The sequence below is a fragment of the Austrofundulus limnaeus genome, unplaced genomic scaffold, assembly GCF_001266775.1.
Source record: "Austrofundulus limnaeus strain Quisiro unplaced genomic scaffold, Austrofundulus_limnaeus-1.0 Scaffold224, whole genome shotgun sequence".
In the NCBI taxonomy this organism is placed as follows: domain Eukaryota; kingdom Metazoa; phylum Chordata; class Actinopteri; order Cyprinodontiformes; family Rivulidae; genus Austrofundulus; species Austrofundulus limnaeus.
The window spans coordinates 399725-406212 of NW_013952626.1; the positions used below are offsets into that span (position 1 = coordinate 399725).

The following is a 6488-nucleotide window of genomic DNA, read 5'->3' on the forward strand; positions in this document are numbered from 1 at the left end:
AAGCTAAACTGAGCACTGCTCCCCACCTCTTCAAAAGATGCTTTCAACCTTTGTCTCTTTATTAAAAATAATAACAGAAAAAAGTGAATTGTTGCGAACTTTTATATGAAAAAAAAAAGTTTTATAAAAGTTGTAGAGTTTCAGTTATTCAAATACTTTCACAACCTCGGGGTATCCCCAGGTTGGGGACCATTGGAACAGAACCATAACATGAACGAAGGACTTTAAATAAAATGATTTTAGTTTGAAAATGTGCAGATGGTGAAGTGAGGCTACARCGAGAAAAATGTGCTCGTATGTTCACGTGTTAGTGAACAGACAAGTAAAGAAGGCGGCRACACGTATCTGCATGAACGTTCACACATCTTACATCGTAAATGTCTCCTGGTTATCAGGTAAACAATAACAAAATGATTATTCAGTTTTTCTAGTTACATGTCTCATTTATACAATAATAAAAAGCTTTGAATACAGAAAGTTTGTTCGGAATTCTAAAWTCATCCAAGCTTTAGGCCTCATGACACAAATTTCCAAATCTGACTTTAAAATGTGTAAAGATCTAACTTGAAGGTTGCTCAACCTCTCAGAATTGTCCAAACTCAAAATCTCAAAGACCGAAGAYGTCTTTGTCACACATTTTTGCGTCAGCGCAACTTGAGCTTTTGAAAACACCGCGAGACGGACAAGGAGGAAGAAGCAGCTGCTCAGGATGAAAACCCGCTGCTTTGTGACTGACAGCTTCTGCTGTTTGAACGCATTTAGCTGTGAGGGGAAAACAAAACAGGAAGCAGGAAGAGAACTGACCCAAGACAGAAGTTGTAGCACATTTTAGCAAGACTCGGGGGAAAAAAAAATTGAAACGGCAGCAGTTATTACTGGCCACCGTCTGAGCCGGTCCCAGAGGAGGACTCAGTCTCAGTATTGGATGTGGCGCCGTGGTGCAGCACTCAGCAGCCTGTTTGGCTGCTTTACACGGCTTTATTTAAGACATGGAGGGGGTGCGGGATGAAGTGTGTGTGGACAGGAAGGCGATCACATTCATAGACTTATAGCATCTGAAGCTGAGCAGTTACTCTGGGAAATAAAGTCCAGCCTCAAAGGAAACGGGTGGAGTGSATTTGCTGCATCTTTAGCCACCAAATCTTTCAGGGGTTTGGGCCCAAAACTTGAGCACGGAGAACGTCTCAAACACAGAAACAGATTTTAAATCATGTAAAATAAACTTTTTTGAGTTTAATATCATGTTATAATATTATACTCTCATTAAAAAACATGCCCAAAGCTTTGCTTTGACTCATTCATGCATGTTTGAGAAATCCTGCAGCGTTTTTAGGAAGTCGTGCTGAGGAGCAAAACGACAGGTGGGGACCAGAAACGCCCCAGGGATGTTTCTTTAAGCTGAACTTCCTCATGGTGGAGCCCACCCCCACCCCCCCCCCACCCCCACACACACACACTCCTGCATGCAGGCTCTCTGTGAAAGTGAAAGTGAAACTTAAACTGTCTGCTGAGCTCTCAGCATTAGTTCTCACTCAGTGAAGCTCTTTTCAGATTAAAAAATACCTTTGAGGAAACGTATTTTCAGATGCCAAGTAAGCTGCATCATAGCAGCCCCCCCTCCCCCCGTGAGCGCGACCCCTGCACCGAAATGGGCGAGACAGAAGCAGAAGGTGGTTCTTAAAGAGACAGAGGCCAATTTCAAGGCATTTAGAAGAGGAAGTGATGAGAAGATAAGTTAAAATTTTATTTAAACATAAAAACAGCATTTTAATAACAGCTAAAGGTGACATAGATACTTTATTATGGTATAGTATTTAAATATATGCCTGAGAAACACATAATATTGGCCCTTTAAAAGAGCTGCATGTGATAGGACACCTGATTTTAAAGCAAAGCAGTTGGTCTTTAATAGACTGCCTGTTTGCTCGCTGTGACGCAGAAAGGACCAGCCGAAAGAAAAACAACATCTCTAAAATTCACCGGGGTTTAGCCATTTTTCTGTCAGGTTAGTTAGCTGTGGCAACCTTCTTGAATTGGATTGGCTCTTTATATTAGCCAGTTGTAGATGAACAATCCATTGGTAACACTGTGAATCCTTAAAATCTGTCCAGTGGGTCATGAGATATTTTGCTAACACTGCAGGCACATAATAATGKGAATAGTTGTCTCATTTGTCTCTGTGTGTCCCCGTGATGAACTCTCCAGGGTGTCTGATAAGCACCAGCTCCTCACGACTGGGAAGCAGGCGCAAAGATGGAGGATAATCGATTTTTTAAATGAGTGAGTCGTTTTTTAAAATTTTTTGCAAAGAATCTGTGGTGTTCTGCTAAATGGGTGTTTGTGCAAAGTGTTGTGTAAAAAAAGGGGATTTTGTTTTCCAAAATGTGCTTTAAACTGTCATTAAAAATCTGCTACAAGATCTGATTTTAAACCTGATAATTCCATGTTGGTGGGAACTTTTTTATGTTTATTTTAAAGGTCTTTAGGTGAAATCCTGCATACATTTAAGTTTTTATTCACAATTGGTTGGTGGGTTACAGCGAGTTAATGATTTTATTATAAAAATTAAGTAGGTCCTCTGGACAGGTTCTTTAATGAAACGTTTCATCTCTCCTCCAAGAGACTTCTTCAGACTGAAGAACCACGAAAAGGGAACGTGAGCTGGGTTTAGACCGTTGTGAGACAGGTTAATTTTATCATACAGATGAAGCTGATGTACTTAAATTAAAAAAATTTTCTACTTGGATTACCAAGATGCATCAGGGACATTATAATTTTATGTTTTTCATTTTGTGCTGAGCGTATGATTTGTTGCTCTTATTTTATTTTTTATTTAATCGGGTGCACTTTAGCGTAGCTGGAGTGTTTTTAGAATTTCAATCAGGAGAAAATTCTCATCTTGAGCAGAAAATCTGAGCTTTCAAAGCATCCTCTCACCTATTTAAACTTTCTGATCCATTTTTTAACGCTCGACAAGCTTTCCTCTGCTTCACTTGTCTTTATTTAACTTCTACAAACCCACAAAACCCACCCAAAACGTATAAATTAGGATAAAAAATGAAAATATACCTACTTTTTTGGTCTTCTTCTCTTTGGGTTGTATTTGTTGGCTGAAATAAATATTTTTCAGATTTTTCTCTGTTCTCAGGCTCATTCAGAATCACTYGGGTGGCTTCAGTTGTGTCTGCCGGAGCTGAACTGAGCCCACTGCAGCAACCTAAAACAACTTCCTGTGTGGTGAACAACTGGCCTATAAGTTGAGGTCTGTTTCAGACAGCACAAAAGGTGATTTGTGTAGGACTGTGTCTTCCGCGTCTATGCTCTGATGTTACTGATCTTCATGTAAAAAAAAAAAAAAAAATCAACAGTTGAAGTTCAGAGCGTGAACACAATCTTTCAAAGTTTTGCGTGTGATCTTTGCMTTTGTAACCTCCGCAGTTTTGTTCTCCTCCACGATGAAGACGTTTCCCGCGTTGAGCTTTTGTCACACGATGTTCTCACTTCTCGTGGGGGTATTATTTTCGCCGTCGCCCCTTCCACGAACCCCTTAAACGTCTTTAAAAAGCAAACTCTAGCTCCATAAATCAGAGCCGAATGAATCTTCCGCGGCGTTGAGTCGACGCCAAAAGGAACGTTTTGACATTTCGGCACAGAGTGCAAAAGGAAACAAGGTGACATTTACTCTTTTCATTATCATCRGGCTTCAAACACGAAGCAGAAACCAAATATGAATTTGTGCTGATATTTATTTAAAGCCCAACCTTTCAAAGTAATATTCCACTTAGGTGCGACACTTTCATTTCAGAGATTAAACACCTGATAAAGAATCAAGTAAACAAAAGTTGTTTAAAATTAGAACCTTTTGAAGCAAAATAAAAACTATGTGATGGTGAAGTTTAAAAGCTGAAAAAGACATTTGTGAGAGAATATATTGTGCAGCTTAATTAGATCTGGCAGTCAGGCTGATGATCAGAGATAAAGTATTAAACATAGTTTATTTTTAGTTTAAAATGGAGAAAAATCCGCAAGTGAAATGAGGGATGAAGCTCTTAATTAAAGTCAAACCCAGGCTTGTTTTAAAGCTGGTTTTATTTCTAATGTCACTCCAGCAATCGGGGTCAAATCTAATCCTGTGTGCGTTTTTTTGTGACAAACACAAATTGTGCCCCAGATGACCAAACTAATTTAGGCTAAAATTTATTCCTAACCATRATGTTGAGGTTGAAGTGACAAACATTCACACAGAGTTTCGATGAACCCGTGGCTTTAGTTGCAATGAGAGAAAAGTTTCGAACGACTTGGTTTCTCGTTCGGCACGTCCGCTCTGGCTCTTTGGTCTCTGGTGTTTAAACAGACCAAGAGTGAGTGAGCGAGAGCCTTCCTGTCTGCAGGGCGTCGGAGCTCAGGCCCGCTTCAAAGAGCGATGCAGCACAAGCGCACAAGGTCAGCTTCTCTCCTGTGGTTTCTTCTGCAATGGTATAGCCTGACTTCCTGTGAAAGATTACCATCGTGCCTCTCATATTCTCACTGATGCTTATCTCTTGATCCGCAAACGCCATCTCCCTGAACATCTCCACCTCCTTGCCCCCCCCAGTGACAGCTCCGTTGGCCAGTCTATCTGGCAGGCCATCCTGTGCCCTGCCAGAACCTGTGCCTCTTCTGTCCTGATCCTGTCATAAGGAAAYAAGATCCAGTGTCCCACTCTGGGGCGTGGGGATGAAAATAGCGAAAGTTTGTTCAACTGATAAAAGGAGCAGTTTTATAAATTYACGCCCAAATTATTCAAGCAGCATAAGTTTCTGACTGAGGTTAAGCTAAATATTGTATGTAGGGCTTCGAGCGATGCAGGAAGGATGCAGGTGATGAAAATGATAAACCACAATGTATCAGGAACCTTTACTCAGAAAAACCACTAAGTGGCTGTGAGATAACACTTTTATTGAAGAAGTAGTGCACTTTCAGTAATTTATACACAAATAGATCTGTAATTTGATTCTAACATGAAGATTAATATAACATATAGTTTGATCTTTACACTTTATAAAATATTACAGAAATGTTTTTTTTGTTTTGTTGAGACATTTCTGAAGGAATGTTCTGTTTAGTATTTAATCTATGCTAGCTGTTGCTAGATCAAATGTTGGTTTGTTGTTCTTTTTAAGGCGTATGAGACAAATTTTACCCAAAAATCTATACTGGAGTATAAAAAAACCTGCAACAAAAGCCAACATCAGTTTATCAAATCCATTGGTCCTGTTGATCAGCTTTAGTCGCTGCAAAGGTTTACTAAACTCCTGGTGAGCGGGTCAATCTCCAACTGAGAAGAGACACCTGGGAACCAGAAGGGTATCAGGATATTTACCCCCCGGACCCTTACCCCCGCCCTCAACAATTAGTTAGCCATGATGGGTGAATAGACCTTTGATTTCTAGAGATTTACTGTGCTTTTGTTCAAAATCTTTGGATTTTTGTTGTTACTGTTTAAAAAAGGACTTCAATCATTTCATTTAGGATTACGTTTTGATCTGCGGAAGTCAGACTGAAACCAATCTGGCTTCATCAGATCACACTCTGAGACTGCCTTTCTTCGTGTCTCAAATGATCTGCTAATGTAGGGCTGGGCAATTAATCGGATTTTGATCTTGATTACGATTTGGGTTTTCAGCGATCATAAAAACATCGGGCCGTATAATTTCCGTGATGCGACAAACGTGGACGGAATCCAGTCGTGGAATCCAGTGTAAAAACGTAGGAATCTCACAGAGGTCGCTTATTTGTGCGAGTTTCTGAGGTATTTTGACCGCTGCTGCTCCCTTTTCCTGCCCTTACCTGGTAACAGGCATGCGGAGTGAGCTCTGACTGAGCTCCCCTCCCGACACAGGAGGAGGGGGAGAAAAAAAACGTCGTGACCGCGACTCGAGCGGCGAACAACTCACTAAAAACAACATCCTCCAAAAATATCAAGCTAGGGTAAAGTTTAGGACAGAAAAAAAAAAAACCCAGCGGTTATTTATTTATCTGTAGAAAAACTTTCCTGTAAGTTTTGTCAGCACATGACGGGCTGGATACTGTGAAGACCGCTTCCTCTCTGAGTCACAGACGGAGGGGCAGGTGAGAGACACATTGAAAACTCCTCAACACTCAGAAGTGAGGTGGGAGTCCGGGTGGGAGGTTATCCAAGATTTTGTTGTTGTGTGCAGAATCAGATATTCCTTTAGTAAAAAAGAAAAAGCTTTGTCCATTTTCTGATAAAGCACTGTAAACAGTACGTGTGTGTGTCAACTTACATTCAGCAAATGAGCTTACATCCTATTCAGTTGCTGTTTGTTTCTTTATGACATATTTAATGTTAAGTTCAGTTCTAAAACATTTTTATTTTACAAAAGATAACTTCTGTTTTACACGTGTTTTTCTTAAACAAAAACAATTTAATGCCGAACCACAGCTATTTGTTAGATTAGTGAAAGTAAAATAACAGACTTTTATAT

At 40.1% G+C, this 6488-nt stretch overlaps 1 long non-coding RNA gene across 1 annotated transcript in view; it reads right to left on the bottom strand.

Annotated features, from left to right (window-relative positions):
• Positions 1 to 3528, bottom strand: part of LOC106525367 (uncharacterized) — a 6734-nt gene extending 3206 nt beyond the window's left edge. Inside the window, exon 1 of the long non-coding RNA XR_001311107.1 lies at positions 3074 to 3528. This is a non-coding gene — a long non-coding RNA (uncharacterized LOC106525367). The remainder of the gene's footprint in view (positions 1 to 3073) is intronic.
• Between the last annotated feature and the right edge of the window lie 2960 nt (positions 3529 to 6488).